This window comes from Suncus etruscus, chromosome 4, assembly GCF_024139225.1.
Source record: "Suncus etruscus isolate mSunEtr1 chromosome 4, mSunEtr1.pri.cur, whole genome shotgun sequence".
In the NCBI taxonomy this organism is placed as follows: domain Eukaryota; kingdom Metazoa; phylum Chordata; class Mammalia; order Eulipotyphla; family Soricidae; genus Suncus; species Suncus etruscus.
In genome coordinates this window covers 91,718,532-91,735,845 of record NC_064851.1, presented here as the reverse complement: position 1 = coordinate 91,735,845, position 17,314 = coordinate 91,718,532, and the positions used below count along the sequence as shown (strand labels likewise).

At 35.9% G+C, this 17,314-nt stretch overlaps 1 protein-coding gene across 1 annotated transcript in view; it reads left to right on the top strand.

The window, feature by feature from the left end:
• Positions 1-17,314, top strand: part of TBC1D32 (TBC1 domain family member 32) — a 266,472-nt gene that overhangs the window by 102,095 nt on the left and 147,063 nt on the right.

Sequence of the window (17,314 nt, the reverse complement as noted above, 5' to 3'; positions counted from 1 at the left end):
AATTATTGAATGATGTTTAAAGGCTGATTTGATTTTTTTATCCATGGGCTATCAATTTTTGAATTATCTGTAAATGTATCTTTGATACAGACCACCTAATAATTGCATGACACATTGGAAAATTATTTTTCTTATCAGTAAAATAGATTTGACATAAACAGAAGTGTGTATGATGCATTTTAGATGAATTGTTATATTATTAGTCACTCTAATGATATTATTTTTATTGACAGAGATGATTTGGAATAAACTATCCAAGGAGTCCTTTGGGCTTGCTGCTTATATTTAATGAACCTATGAAGGCAGTGTACACATATTTAATTTGAAAACTAGTTCATATTCATACCCCTACATAGATAACTTGCTTAATCTTTCAGAAATCTTTAGTTTGTCATCTCTGAATAGCTTATGCATTAAACATGCATGCATAATATGTACACATAACTATATATGCAATAGTAAAATAATTCGATTAGTAATGAAATTATAATTTATGGGTTTTCAGTTGTTTTTTAGAAGACTGTCATGGTTAAGTTTGTGTTCTTTATATTTTATAGACTATAAAGCCTATGTATTTCTGTCAGTAAGTATTTTATTTGGTCTTGGTTACACCTAGCAGTCTATTTGGTTCTATATTGGGGGATCATTCCAGAGGTTTGAAATGCAAGGACTATTTATTAGTACTAGGGATTAAACCCAGGAATGTCTTCATGCAAAGCAAATGCCTTAATGTATAAATTCTCTCTGAGTTAAAACTTTTAACTTATATTATCTTACCTTTGTCCTGTTTTATTCTATGTTTACTTAGATCTTGGGACTTACTAAATAATTCTGTATTTAGTTATGTATATGTCTCTCTTTCCTTGTCTAGTGTGTTACTGAAAGCAAATAGATCTTAGTCTCCTTTTCTTGTGCAGTATAAGTATCAAGTGAATGCTTATTTAAAGTAATATCTAAAGTTACTGCTTTTATTAAAACATATTATGAAAAATAAGGGTAGTCATTTACATTATTTAGCCTAGACAAGTGACTTTCAATTAGTTCTTTTGGTTTCCTGCAATGCATATCTTTCCATGTAGTCTTTAGTCTTAAAATCTATAACTACAAAATTTTTTTACTTCTTATCTTTTGATGACATTTTAAACATAGGAGAATCTCTACTTTCCATCATTATTTAAAAGATGTTTGAATTGTTCTTTTAAAATGCAGTTTCATGACCTACCACCTTATGGCTTCTTTTTTACTCTTTTGTTTCTTTACCCATCACTACTCTAAATTTTGAAAATATCCATAGCTGATGCCTCTATTTTATCTTTCATCAGAAAGATACTGTTATCTAGTATTTTCATTAAATATTTTTCCTAAATGTTACCAATATGTATATCATTCATTGATCCAGTGGAGCAGTACCCTTCTCATATCATCTCAGATTTTTTAATTGTTAAATTGCTTTTTCTGATTGTCACTCTTCTATAGCATAGGTTGGTTCTCTTTTAGATTCTCTCATCCTCTTTGTTGTCTTTTGTAGAAGTATCTCTTTGTCGTCTCCTTAGTTCTTTCAGATTTATTTGGTCCAATTCTGTGGTCTCTTTTGTACATGGACAACTTTCTGATATGTATCACTCCTGTCATTGCAATATGTTCTTCATAGTTCATATATTGAGAACTCATACTCATCTGTAAGATGATACTCAGCTCTTAACCCCAAAAAAGGCATTTCCCCAACTTTCTCTTCCTGTTAAACCAACTTTCTCTTCCTGTTAAACCAACTTTCTCTTCCTGTTTAACCAATCCCTGTAATATGTAAAAGCCCACCTGGATCCCAGTCTACTTTCCCCCGCCTGGTTAACTTGGGACTGGTTGGATAAAGAAAGGTGAATCTGACTTCTGGCATTCAGAAAGACCATAAGGCTAAAAGCAAACTAATCCAGGATTTTCTCCCGACTGATTTGGTTTATTAATTCTTCACAACAAAGTGCATCAGACCCTTATGTGTGTGGGTAGAAATGTGGTTTGTTGGGGTGATTTCACAGTATGGGTATTTATCTTATTTTACACTCATTTTAATTTTATTTATTTTAATTTTGCCTACAATGGAAATATTTTCTGTATACTTAATTTTCTTTCATATTTTCATATCTCAGAGCATGATACTATCCTTCTTTTGGTTGAATGAGTCCAAAGGTTCTGCTCAGTCTCTGTTGTCCAAGTTGGGCCTCTGCAATAAGACTTCTTGTTATTGTTGTTTTTTTTTTTTTTTTTTTTTTTTTGGTTTTTGGGCCACACCCGTTTGAAGCTCAGGGGTTACTCCTGGCTATGCGCTCAGAAATCACCCCTGGCTTGGGGGGACCATATGGGACACCGGGGGATCGAACCGCGGTCCATCCACTTGCAAGGCAGACACCTAACCTGTAGCGCCACCTTCCCGGCCCCGTTATTGTTGTTTTTTTTGTTTTGTTTTGTTTTTTATATAAGAGTCCCTGGGGCTTAGGGTATGGTTTTCCTTATTGGTCCCAAGGTAGGTTCTATTCAGTCACGGCTGTCAAAGTCAGTTTTCTGTTGTTGGTGTTCTTATTTTTCACAGTTCAAAGGATGATACATCTTCTGATTTCCATTTAGTGTTAGGTGTTGTGATAGGACAACCTGATCTTAGGTCAAGTTGTCATTTCCTCGTTGTCATATCAAAACTGGCACAAGTTGGTGCCAGAGCAGTGCAAAAAAAAAAAAAAAAAAAGTGGGGAAACGCCAAACCCTGCCACTCCAGCCACGCTTCTTTTTCTTGTTTTGTTTTGATTTATTAGTTTTTGACTTTATTTTCCTTTCGTTTTTCCTTCCACCTTTCGCTTTTTCACTCTTGTGGTTATTGTTTGGTGATTTTTTCTTTTAATTTTTTTTTGCTGGGTGCATTTTTTTCTTTTTTTTCCATTTTTCTTTCTTTTTTTTTCTCTTCTTTTTCTTTGGTAGTTGTTACCAAATTTTTTTCTTCCCTTTGTCTTATCCTTTTTTCTCCAATGACGGCGGAATGGATGCTCAATCTACAGCAAGCTGTAAAGTGGAGAACAGTTGCACTAGCATTCTGGAAGCTAAAGGAGGGAGATATGGGATACATGCTGGGAACAGGGGTGGAGGGAGGACAGCACTGGTGGTGGGAATGCCCCTCATTCATTGTCACTATGTACCATAAATGATGCAGTGAAAGATTTGTAATGCACTTTGGTCACAATAAAAATTAAAAAAAAAATAGAATAAACTCCATAGCAAAGCAGTAAAAAAACAAAACAAAAACAACAACAAAAAAAAAACTGAATAGTTACTTCTTCAAAGACTTAAGATGAACAAGAGTCATTTGAAAAAGTACCAGTTTCATATATTACCAAAGAAATAGGAATCAAACTATAAGTCAATCACCTCAGATATGTGGAGATGACCTTATATCACAAATACTAGAAATTGTAACAGGATGTAGAAAAAAAGTAACCCTTATACATTTTTGTGGAAATATCTGGTCTAATTTCTTTGGAAATTAATGGTTGTCTAAGGTGCTAAAACTAAACCAATCATGCAATCAATCTAACACCTACTTTGTTGGGAAACTACTCGAAGAATGTAATTTTCAAAAAATTATATACACATATTTCTGTGTTTATTGTGGTGATAGTTATTCTGATCAAGATAGGGAAACAAACCAATGTCTAAGTACTGATAAGTTGTTGAAGAGGCTGTGACATGCATTCAAAATGGAGTACACAAAGAGTATATCTTGTTCTTTGTGGCAACACTAATGAAGTTACCAGGTGCTCTGCTAAAATAGTAAATCTTTTTAGGGTTAGAGGGATAGTACAAGAGATAGGGTTCTTGTCTTGCTGACTTGTTTTGCATTCCATATAGCTTCTTCAGCTCCACCAGAATTGATCCCTGAACACAGAGCTAGTGATCATTCCCGAGTATTACTGGGTATAAAGAAGAGGTAGAATGGGAGAGGAGAGAGGAATATATGTCAACATAATATTTTGGATGATTTCATAGTAGGATATATGGAAATTAAGTAGAAAATAGTCAAAATTAATATAAAGCAAATTCTTTTAGTCACAGTGCAACATAGGTTATCAGAGTTCACTAGACAGCCTTAGAACTATACAGTCATTTTAGTATAGAGGGTATTGAAAAACATTTAATTTTTCCAAGAGATATAGAAAAAGCTCTATGTACAGTGATGGAAACTAATATTATTAATTAAACAGTACAAACTTATTAAATAACTAGTCTCTTAATACTGTGTAATGTAGTTAACATACAAGTTTTCTTTGTAACTTCAAAGATGCCTTTTTTATATTTGGTTAAGTTTGCTTCAAATAAGACCCAAAGTTGCATTCTGAAATAATATCTTTTAAATCTTTTATAAAACAATTTCCCTTCCTTTTGTTTTATGTTGTTGATTTATTGAAGAAAATGGGTTATTTTGCCTGCTTTCATTGATTCATTGTTTCATTAGGAAGTATAAGATGGTGATTATGGTATTCATTCTTTTTTAATTGGATTTATTTAATAAAGGAAGGCCTAAAATATGGTTCTTTCAGGAATGGTAGAGAAAATAATGAGTATAAATTTTCAGAGTAGTGAATTGATGCTTTAGTAGCCTTCAATGGAGTTTTTATTTTTAGCATGCAATTATATCTTATGTGTATATGTTTTATTTCAGTGCAACAATTATCACTTTTGATGATCAAAATATTTCTTTTTAGTTTTCTTTTTTTGCACCATCTCTGCTTTTAGTATTAGAGTGATGTTAGCTTCAAAAAACTAATTGTTTTAATGTACTTTTTGTTTATTTAAGCACCGTGATTATGATTGTAGTTGGGTTTCAGTTGTAAAAAGAACATCCACTTCACCAGTGCAACATTCCTACCACCAATGCCCACTATCCCCCTCCTTCCCCTCACCTTGCCTGTATTCAATAACAGGCATTCTACTTCTCTCACTTATTAACATTGTCATGATAATTAGTGTAGTCACCACTCTAACTACATGCACCACTCTTTGTTCTTCCAGCCCCCATCTCTGTTGTCTCTGGGCATTATTACAATAATGTCTTTTATTTTTCTTAAAACCCATAGATGAGTGAGACTATTCTGTGTCTGTCTCTCTCCTTCTGATTTACTGCACTCAGCATAATGGCTTCCATATTCATCCATGTATAGGAAAATGTCATAACTTTATTTCTATTGGCAGCTGTATCATATTCTATTGTGCATATGTATCAAAGTTTCTTTAGTCATTCATCTGTTGAAGGGCATCTTGGTTGTTTCCATAATCTGGCTATTGTAAAAAGCACTATAATGAATATAGATGTGATGAAGGCATTTTTTATTGTTTTTGTGTTCCAAGCGTATGTCTATAGTAGTGGTATAGCTGGATCATATGGGATCTCAATTTCCAGTTTTTTGAGGACTCTCCATATATTCTTCCATAAAGGCTGGTCTAGACGTCATTCCCACCAGCAGTGAATGAGATCTCCTTTCTCTCCACATCCCTACCAGCAATGATTGTTCTTGTTCTTTGCTATGTGTGCCAATCTCTGTGGTATGAGATGGTACTTCATTGCTGTTTTGATTTGCTTCTCCCTGATGATTAGTGATGTGGAATATTTTATTATGTGCCATTTGACCATTTGTATTTCTTATTTGAGAAATTGTCTGTTCATTTCTTCTTAACTATTTTTGATGGGATTATATATATTTTTCTTGTTAAATTCTGTCAATATCTTATATATCTTAGATATTAGCCCTTATCTGATGGGTAGTAGGAGAATAGTTTCTTCCATTCTAAGGGTGGCTTTTGTATCCTTGGCACTATTTCCTTTGAGGTGCAGAAGCTTCTCAGCATAATATAGTCCCATCTGTTTATCACTGCTTCCACTTGTTTGCACAGTGCCATTTCCTCATTGAAGATAACTTTCGTCTCAAAGTCATGGAGTATTTTGCCTATGTGTTGTTCTATATACCTTAGTTTCGGGTCTTATATCAAAGTCTTTTATCCATGTGGATTCAACCTTTGTGCAGGATGTTAGATGGAGATCTGAGTTCACTTTTTTGCAAGTGGCTGACCAGTTGTCCTGACATCACTTGTTGAAGAAGCTTTATTTGTTCCATTTTATATTTCTTGCCCCTATATCAAAGATTAGTTGATTGTCTGGGAATATTCTCTGCATTCTCAAGTCTATTCCACTGATCTTACGGCCTGTCTTTATTCCAATACTATGCTGTTTTAATGACTATTGCTTTCTAATACAATTTAAAGTTGGAGGAAGTGATGCCTCCCACATTCCTTTTTCCAAAGGTTCCTCTAGCTATTCATGGGTGTTTATTGTTCCAAACGAATTTCATGAGAGTTTGTTTCACTTCTTTGAAGAATCTCATGCGTGTCCTTAGAGGGATTGCATTAAATATGTACAATGTTTTGGGGAGTATTGCCATTTTAATGATGTGCCTCCATTTATTGTGTCCTTTTTATTTTAAAGAAGGGTATTTTAGTTTTTTCTGTATGAGTCCTTCACATCTTTAGTTAAGATGACTCTAAGGTATTTGAATTTTGTGTGACACTAGTGTGAATGGGATTGTTTTTTAATGTCCATTTCTTCTCTTTCATTGTAAGAAGGCCATTGATTTTTTGCATGTTAATTTTGTAGTTTTTCACTTTTATATATGAATAAGTTTTTTCTAGAAGCTTTTTGGTAGTCTTTTATGGTTTTCTAAATATAGTATCATATCATCTGCAAACAGTGAGATCTTGACTTCTTCCTTTCTTATTTGACCTCTTCCTTTCTTATTTGGATGCCCTTGATATCTTTTTTTTGCCTATTCACTATGGCAATAACTTATAGCACTATGTTGAATAGGAGAGGTGAGAGATGGCAGCCTTTTGTTGTATCAGATTTTAGAGGAAAAACTTATAGTTTATACCCAATGAAAATAATATTTGCCATTGACTTGTGGTAAATGTCTTGACTATATTGAGAAAAGTTCATTTCATTCCCATCTTGATGAGAATTTTATCAATAATGTATGTTGGACCTTATTGAATGCTTTCTCTGTATCTATTAATATGATCATATGGTTTTTATTTTTCTTTTTTTTTGATATGGTGTATTATGTTGTTTGATTTACATATGTTAAACCATCCTTGCATTCCTGGAATGAAACCTACTTTGTCATGGTGTATGACCTTGATGAGGCGTTGGATCCTATTTGCCAGAATTTTGTTGACAATCTTTGCATCTGTGTTCATCAGGGATATTGGTCTGTAGTTTTCTTTTTTTTGGTAGCATCTCTATCTGGTTTTGTGATCCGGGTGATGTTAACTTCATGAAAACTATTTTGGAGTGTCCCTGATTTTTCAACTTCATGAAAGAGTCTGAGAAAAATTGTTGGTAGTTCTTAAAAGATTTGAAGGAAATCATTAGTGAATCCATCTGGGCCTGTGCTTTTGTTTTTGGGAAGACTTTTGATTACCATTTTAATTTCCTTAGTAGTGATGGGTCTATTCTGATATGTAGATCATCCAAGTTTAACCATGGAAGATTATAAAAGTCAAAGAATTTATCAAAAAAAAAAAGAATTCATCCATTTATTCTAGGTTCTCATGTTTTGTGGCTTAGAAATTCTCAAAGTAATCTCTTTTTACCCTTTGAATCTCTGCAGTATCTGTAGTGTGCTACCTCTGTTCATTTCTAATTCAATTTTTAAAGTTTCTCTCCTTTTCTTTGTGAGTTTTGCTAGTGGTTTATTTATCTTGTTTATTTTTCTAAAAGCCAACTTTTGCTTTTGTAGATCATTTTCTAATTTTAAACTGTGTCATTAAGTTGCTTATGTAGACTCTTCTTCCTTCCTGATATGTGCTTCATTTTTCCTCTTAATACTGCTTTTGATGTTTCCCATAAATTCTGATAATTTATGTCTCTATTGGCATTCATTTTCCAGGAGTATTTTGATTTCCTCTTTGTTTCATCTTAGTTCACTGGTTGTTCTGTAGTGACCTGTTTAATTTCCAGGTGTTGAGTTTTTTTTTTCTTTGTTTCTTTGTAATTCATGTCTAATTTCAGTGGCTTTGGTTTCTGGGAGTGTTTTCTTCATGTTCTCTATAATCTTGATTTTATGGTGTTATGTTTTATGGGCTAAAATGTGGTTTATCCTTGAGAATGACCCATATGCATTGGAGAAGAATGTATATCCAGTATCCTGGGGATGGAGTGCACTGTATATATTTACTATTCCACTTTTTTCCATTTCTCTTTTCAGAGCTAGTATATTATTTTTGGGTTTCATCCTGTTTTACCTATCAAGGGGTGACAGGGCAGTGTTGATGTCTCCAATATTATAGTGTCCCAATGATGTCATTTTTCAGATTTGTCAACAATTGTATTAAATATTTTGCTGGTTCCTCATTGGGTGCATATATGTTTAGGAGTGTGATTTCTTCCCATTGTACATATCCCTTGATTAGTATTAAATGTCCATTCTTGTCCCTTATAGCTTTTCTGAGTGTAAAGTTTTTGTCATCTTATACTAATATGGCCACTCAGCTTTTTTAAGTGAATTGTTTCTTGGATGATTTTCCTCCAGCTTTTATTTTGAGTCTCTATTTGTTCTACCTATTCAGAAGTGTTTCTTGTAGGCAGCAGAATGTTGGGTTGTACTTTTTGATCCATATTTCTTTTTCTTTTTTTCTTTTTTTTGGTTTTTCGGGCCACACCTGTTTGATGCTCAGGGGTTACTCCTGGCTAAGTGCTCAGAAATTGCCCCTAGCTTGGGGGGACCATATGGGACGCCGGGGATTGAACCGTGGTCGCTATCTTTCCTTGGCTAGCGCTTGCAAGGCAGACACCTTACCTCTAGCGCCACCTGCCGGCCCCACTTTTTGATCCATTTTTCTACTAGTGGCTCTTAACCAGTGCATTTAGTCCACTGATGTTAAGAGAGATTATTGTCATGGGGTTTAGTGTCATCTTTTGGTAGAATTTGATGTGTCTGTTGGTCTGTCTTGTCTTAAAGTAGACCTTTCAGTTTTTATTTATTTTAAGGCTGGTTTTGAGTCTGTATGATTTCTGAGCTGTTTTTTATTTGTGAAGCTATGTATACTTTCTTCAAACCTGAAGGTGAGTCTGGCTGGATGCAGCATTCTAGGTGAAGCATTCATTTAGTTTAGTTTTATCACTATATCCCACCACTGCCTTCTGGCCTTGACTTGTGACAGATAAATCTTAAGGATGCTCCTATGAATGTAATTTCCCTTTTTGATCTGCTGCTTTCAGTATTCTATCCCTATCTGTGGGTTTCATCATCGTGACTAGGATGTGTCTTGGGGTGCTTTTCATTGTTTTTTTTTTTTTTTTTTCTAGCTGGTACTTTTTGGGTATGCATGATTTTGTTGTGCTGTATTTAGCTCTGGTTATTTCTCTGCAATGAAGTCTTTGACTGTTGATTTTTTTCTGTGGATTTACTTCCTGGGTCTCTGGGACTTCCATGATTCTTATGTTGTTTCTTTTGAGTTTATGAAAGACTTCTATTTTCATCTGTTCATATTCTTTGAGTATTTTTTCCGTTGTTTATTTACTTTAAGGTTCTTTTCCAATCTTTTTGTTGCATATAATTGTTATGCTTCTTATCTTCCTGCTTACTGTTCTGTCCTCAGCTGCTGTTAATTTGTTGAAGAAGATTTTCATTGCAGAATGCCTGCCTTTGTGAACTAGCATTGAGAAAGTTCCTTTTGTATTTATGACAGCCATGTCAAAGAAATGTAAATTTTGTACCTCCCTAGGAGTTTCAGTGACTAAGAACTAAGTTCTTGACTTGGCTTTTAGATGTAAATAGGGCTGACAGAGGAAAGAAAATTGTATTAATTTCCTTTTGGTACTAAGAATTCTCTGGACAGAAGAATTTGATTGAGCCCATATTTTGTCCTGTAAATATACAAGGGAGAAATAATATTTAAGCCAAATAATATATATAATGTCAGTATTGTGACATGAATTTCAGAAATCTCTTCAGGAATTGCTCAACTCTCAATGCAGGGGGAAAGCTTCCACAGTGGGTCTTTTGACGGGATTGCTTAGAGGACATTTTCAGTTATCCAAGCCAGATAAATTCGAGGATACATCTGTTGGGCCTACTGAATTCTCACTGACATTTCGAGTTAAGAAATTGTTGTTCGGGGGCCGGGCGGTGGCGCTGGAGGTAAGGTGCCTGCCTTACCTGCGCTAGCCTAGGAGACGGACCACGGTTCGATCCCCCGGCGTCCCATATGGTCCCCCAAGCCAGGAGCGACTTCTGAGCGCATAGCCAGGAGTAACCCCTGAGCGTTACCGGGTGTGGCCCAAAAAACCAAAAAAAAAAAAAAAAAAAAAAAAAAGAAATTGTTGTTCGGTGGTTCAAATCCCAACATCCCATATGGTTCCCTGAGCCTGCCAGGAGCAATTTTTGAGCATTGAGCCAGGAGTAACCCCTGAGCGCTGCCAGGTGTGACCTAAAAACCAAAGCTAAACAAACCCAAAAAAAAGAACCTTAGGGCCGGAAAGATAGCATGGAGGAAAGGCATTTGCCTTGCATGCGATGGTGGTTTGAATCCCAGCATCCCGTTTGGTCTCCCGAGTCTGCCAGGAGCGATTTCTGTGCATAGAGCCACGAGTAATCCCTGAGCGCTGCCGGATGCTACCCAAAAAACCAAAAACAAACAAACAAGAAATTGTTGTCAATGGCATAGAGGCCCTTTATAAACTCAAGACAAGCGTCTGTCACCAACCTTTGTGAGTGGCACAGGCTACCTTGCTGGTTAGCCTTGATGAGATTAAGTTTGCTGGGCTCTTTCTCAGCAGTTTCATGCAGGAAATCAGGAAGCCTAGTATCGAGGAATGCAGAGGCCTTCCAAAAGCCCATTGCAGGAATCTGGCACCACCCTTTGTGGGTGGGGACAGTTTACCTTGTTGGAGAACCTTGATGGGATTAAGTTTGCAGCTTCACCAAGAAATCAGGAAGCCAATTATTAAGTAATGCAGAGCCCTTATAAGCCCACTGATGGAGTCTGGCACTATTGTTTGAGAACAGGGATAGCCTACCTTGCTGTTGAGCCTTGATGAGATTAAGTTCGCTGGAGTTTCCTCAGTAGCCTCACACAGTAAACAAGGAAGCCCTGATCAAAATATTTCTTCTTTGCTTCATAATTTCTTTTGGTATGAACTTAATAGTGTTTGATATGTGTGTGTGTGTGTGTGTGTGTGTGTGTGTGTGTGTGCCCTGAATCAATGACCTCTCAACTCATTATATATTTCTTCAGAATCTTTATTTTCTTTATTTCTTTTAGTTAAGTGGTATTTGGAAAATAAAATCTGACACTTGTAATGTTTTACTATATAGGGTTTTTATTTCTGGTACATACAGTGACTACTCAATGGAATAAAAATATTAATCATCATACTAGGTTCATATTTCTTATTTGCTCATATACTTTCACTTTCCTTTTTATTAAAATGTTTGGCTGTAAATGAACTGAAATCAAGTATGTGTTTTCCATAGTCTACAGTGTACTTATGATCATCTTAAAATATAGTAAAGATCAGTAAATGATTATTAGTAATTCTAGTTTTATCCCTACTATATGCCATTGAGGATTTATAATTAAAAATGGTGGGTCTTTGATTTTGAGTTGGGGGTCTCGAATTAGTGCTTAGGGACCTCAGAGGCCATTGCTAGTTAACTCTTCCCATCCTGATCCTTCGGTGCTCAGGCTTGTGATCTGGTGCTGTACAGATTTGGTGCTGGGTCACAAGGACTATGCAGAGGTTGTGATTGGGGGCTAGGGAGTATTGTAATACAAAGATCAAGCTCAGAGCCTAGTACATGCAAGCTATGAGCTCTGGCCTCTATATTATATGCTCCTAAAGTACTCTTTTTAAAGTTCCCTTACATGGACCAAAGAAATAGCTTTGTAGGCTAAGCATATACTCTTCATAAAGAAAACCTATACTTTCACTATCTGCTTAACTCTAAGTAACACATAAAGTGACCACAGAGTATGTCTTAAATTTGAAGGTGATTTTGCTTTTTTAATTTCTGTCATATTTTGTCTTTTATTTTAAATGATAGAAAAGCATTCTAACATATTACAGGCTATTTGCACATAATGTCACTAAGCAGTAACCCCCTCTATTGTCTCCCTCTTATTTAGTTTGGAATTCAATATAATAGCCACTAGTAACATGCTATTTAAGTTTGAATTGGTTGTAATTAACAAAGTTAGAAATGTATTTATTTTTATCCATATTTCAAATTTTGGGTGTACTCCAAGTTTATGGGACTAATGCCTACTGCATTTGCACATCGAACAGTCCTTTTGGTATTAAATTATTGTATAGCAGTATAATTTTTGTTAGTTTTTATTTATATCCCAAACTATATGAAAAATGATATGTATATAATCTTTTGTACAGTTTATATTTTCCTTACCCCTAATTTCTTAAGCAAAAGTACACTTTGTCTTGATCTTCACATTCTTTATATATTGTACTTTTGAGATTAATCCATAGAAGTATATTGAACTCCTCTTTGTCTTTTTTTTTTTCAATTTTGTAGTGCTCTAGTATGTAGATATACTAATGTTAATCAATGTAGATCTGTTATGAACTCAGTTCTCTAGGTCAGAGGCTTCTACTCAGATTATTACAAGTTTGAAATCTTGGTATTTACAAAACTGAGTGCCTGATTCCTGCTTACTATTAACAACTCTCAGGTCTTTGTCCTGTGGCACTTTTTTTTGGTCAGTGGTGAAGAATCAACCTCATTCTAGATCCCTTTAATGCTTTGAATTTGAGATTTGTGACCAACTCGAGAAAATTCTGTGTTGTAAATGGCTTCTGTTGATAAATTTTTAGGACCACCCTAGAAATTTTTAACTTACAACTAATAATCTAAGACTTAAAATTTATCATTATACTTAAACAGTATGGTTCGCAAAGTTGTTTATAATAATTTTGTTTCTGGCATTCAGTGTTACATTATCAATTCCACTGTCAGTATAACATTCCCCCACCATTGTTCCCATTGTTTTTCACCCACTTCTAAGTCTGCCCCTTGCAGGCACAACAAAATTTACTTTATCATGCTTGTTACAACTAAAAAGAAATATAATTACCGGGGGGAAAAAAAAACCTTCAGTAAATAAATTTGTGAACACTGTTATATTTCACAGTGGGTTCATTAAGTTGTTTCTGAAAGTTTACTAAGCTGTTGCCAATTGTGCTACTGGTTATGCTTGTTGAGCTAAGATGGATTCTCTGCTACTTCAGCTCCTTCTAATTTATGTTCCAGTGGTGGTGTCAAAGGTGGTACAATGCTGTATATGAGGCTGCATGCTCCAGCATTCCAGGAGCTGGGCTGATGAGTTTACATAGTGGTGGCTGTCGCTTGTAGGTGTGACTGCTGGTAATCTAGAGTATGAGAGGGGTTGGGGAGATGCTGCACTCCCCACTCCAAGAAGACCCCAGAGTTTTTAGTCCCTAAACTGGTGTACCTAAAGTTTTTTTTTTGTCAATTTGGTGTCAATTAGAGATTGTGATAAAGTGATAAAGATGGTTGCCAGAAGAACTCAGCATTTATCCTGTATTGAGGTCACAGAGATTATGGTGTTCTTAATGAATTCTAACAGCTTGACTTGCATAGTTTTTAAGACTAGCTGACCAATGAAGACCCGGTGGCAGTGGTGGGATGCCAGTAATTTAGGACGTAACTGCAAATGTCTCTTCAGAATCCTACGTTTTTAGTGTTTAAGATCTGAGATTGTACTCACCTCTTTGTAGTGAGCTTCATATTGTGAGAGCAGTTAGAGAAATGACTACACTAACAACTATCATGACAATGTTAATGAGTGAGAGAAGTAGAATTTCTGTCTTGAATACAGGCCAGGGTGGGGGAGAAGGGAAATGGTGGGCATTGGTGGTGGGAATGTTGCACTGGTGAAGGGGGGTGTTCTTTTAATGACAAAAACCCAACTACAATCATGTTTGTGATCATGGTGTTTGTGAAGCTCTGTATCCTTCCTTGAAACCTGAATGTGAGTCTGACTGGGCACAGTATTCTTTTTTTTTTTTTTTTTTTTTTGGTTTTTGGGCCACACCCAGTAACGCTCAGGGGTTACTCCTGGCTATGCGCTCAGAAGTTGCTCCTGGCTTGGGGGACCATATGGGACACCGGGGGATCGAACCACGGTCCGTCCAAGGCTAGCGCAGGCAAGGCAGGCACCTTACCTTTAGCGCCACCGCCCGGCCCCTGGGCACAGTATTCTAGGCGAAGCGTCTATTTCATTAAGTCTTGTTACAATATCCCACCACTGTCTTCTAGCCTTGAGGGTTTCTTGTGATATGTCTGCTGTAAATCTTAAGACTGCTCCTTTGAATATAATTTCCCTTTTTGTTCTTGCTGCTTTCAGTATTCTATCTCTATTTGTTGAATTTGTCGTTGTGACTAAGATGTGTCTTGGTGTACTTTTCTTCCGGTCTCTTTTAGCTGGTACACTTCAGGAATACAGGATTTGGTTGCAAGCAGTCTCTAGCTCTGGAGTTTCTCTGTAATGATGTCTTTGACTCTTGATTCTTCCTGGGGATCTTCTTCCTGGGCCTCTGGGTCTCCAATGATTCTTTTTTTTTGGGGGGGGGGCACACCCAGTAATGCTCATGGGTTATTTCTGGCTATGTGCTGAGAAATTGCTCCTGGTTTGGGGTCATATGGGATGCAGGGGGATGGAACCATGATCTGTCCTAGGTTAACTCGGGCAAGGCAGATACCTACCTGCGCCACCACTCTGGCCCCAGTTCTTATGTTGTTTCTGTTGAGTTTGTAATCATGATGTTTAAATTAAATAAAGATACTATTAAAAAGAAAAAAAATATCTCAAATTGTTCAGTTTATCTTAGAATTCTGCCTACCAGGTTCATTTGGATATATTTTGAGTTTGACATTACTGAATAAAGAGGTAAATTTATATGTAATTTTAATATATATTCCCAGTTTTTATCCATTTTACATCAATAAAACATTACAGTCTAGGACTGGGAGATAATAGTGTGCTTGGCTCAATTTCTGGCATCACATGTTTTCCTGGACATCCCTGAGTATAACCTTGGAGGCCACCCATAACCACAAGAAACCAGAATATCAGCAGAAATGCATAACCTAAGTAGCAGCACCTCCTTGTTTCCTTGTGCTGAACTGGTTTCTGTTGGCTGAGAATGGCTGGTGAATACCCTGACATCCTGAGTACCAATTTGGCTACTTCTTTCCTCTCACCCCAGCCATTATTATGGGAGAGAAAGGATGCTATATTTAACACCACTGTATTTATCATTCCCAAGTAATGCTTCTTTATATGTTTAATGACCACAGGCAGTTATTTTAATGATCCTTTATTTATTTTTCCATTAATCTGTTTGTATTGTAGTTTTTTCTCAATTCTAGTGATTCTCTTTTTATTTGTGATATAAGGTTCTGTTTTAATGGTCTTACATTATCTACCACAATTCCAGTCCCAGTCCCTTCAGTCCACTCTCAAGTTGTGAAATATTATTTTGCTCTGGCACGTATTTTTCACTGCTTTTTGTTTCTGTTGCTTAATTTGAAGTTATGTAAGTGGTACAATAGGTGGAGCCTCCCCAGAGATAACTTTAAAAGCTCAATTTGAATTAGTTTATGTCAAAGAAAACATTATGTATTTGCACAACTTTCTTGCTTAAAAATCAAGGGTGAGTAGCAATAGAATTCCACCTTTCCTCATTTCCCCCAATATAGTGCAATTAAACTCAGTGCAATCAAAGCCTGGTAGGTAGAACTCAAGCACTGAGTTATATTTCTGGTCATGGAAATGGAAGTTTGATGCAGTCAGCTACACATCTGTCCTTTCCTCTGTGCCATTCCTACCTCCCACTTCTCAGATCATTGCTTCCTATGTGGACTCTATTCTAAAGACTTGCATTCTATTGTGGTTGAGTTTGTATTCTGAAATAAGCTCTCTCCATAAGATCCGTGATTCTGTGCCTTAGAAACTTTGTTACTTGAACAAGTTAGGCTTTGTTTTTATTTCACAGTGCCAAATTATTTTTATTTTTGGATTGTTGTGTGTATTAGGTATATTAAATGAATTTTTAAAGTTTGCATTACTGCCTAATAGAAATGTCTTATATATTTGCTCATGGTATCATATTCCTCTTCTCATAGTGGCATTATATATAGGAAACATAAGGGTGTTGTGATCCTTGGACATCAATGTAGCATTCAAATACAAACTTGCCAAGAGGTACTTACAGATATTTATTTAAAGTGCTCACACATGATCATAGTGCTCACATATTACTAGATTGTGATACTATGAGATTATACAGTCTGTTGTGGTACCAGAAGTAACAGATGGCAGAACCAACTAAATTGTGTTCTATGCATATAGGAAATAGGACCTGAATTTTCAGCCTCATGCATTTAAAGTAGTCATTTTTAGCCACTGAGCTATCTTTGAGTCTCTCAATGTAGCAGAAGTATATTTTCTCAATTTTGGAATCCAGAACTCTGAAATAAACGTATTTCCCTGCATGCATTTTGGGGGAATGATCCTCGCCTCTTCCAGCTTTGAATAGAATTCTTTGCTGCTATATAATTCTAGTTTCTGCTTCATCATCACATGGCCATCTCCTCTTCTGTTTTAAATACCCCTCCTTTTTTCTCCTTTAAAATAAAAATTAGAAATTTACCATAATGTTGACGTTTATAATGAATTTGGGTTGTTTTAATGGTATTGGCTGTGGGTGTGATTTCAGCTCCTAGGGCTTCTGCATTCAGAGATTTAAGACCACAGACCCATGTACTCAAGAGTTTTAGTGGTTTGTCCTTTTAGCTTTCTTAGATTATTCCTGACAATGTGAAGCTGGGTCATTGTTTACATGGCAGCATCTGTGGGATGTGGATGTGGCTGTTGGGGCATGTACGGAGGCTGCCCACCCCTTCTACAAGAAGTTCCCAAAATTTTCAGTCCTAAAGACAGTGTACCTGCTGTTAAGAACAGATATTTCTCTTGTTTTCCTCCAGTCTTTGTCTCATTCCACTAGTTTATTAAGTAAATGTATTCCTAAGCTGCATAATAATATTTTAAAATATAAATTATGACTAGATTTAGCAAATACAAAGACATTCACAAACACTGCTGCTGGGAAACTTCTGCTTTCTTTAGGAGACTGCCTTAATGTATTACTGCTGAGGTGCTTAGAAACTGAGGCTGTATGTAAGGA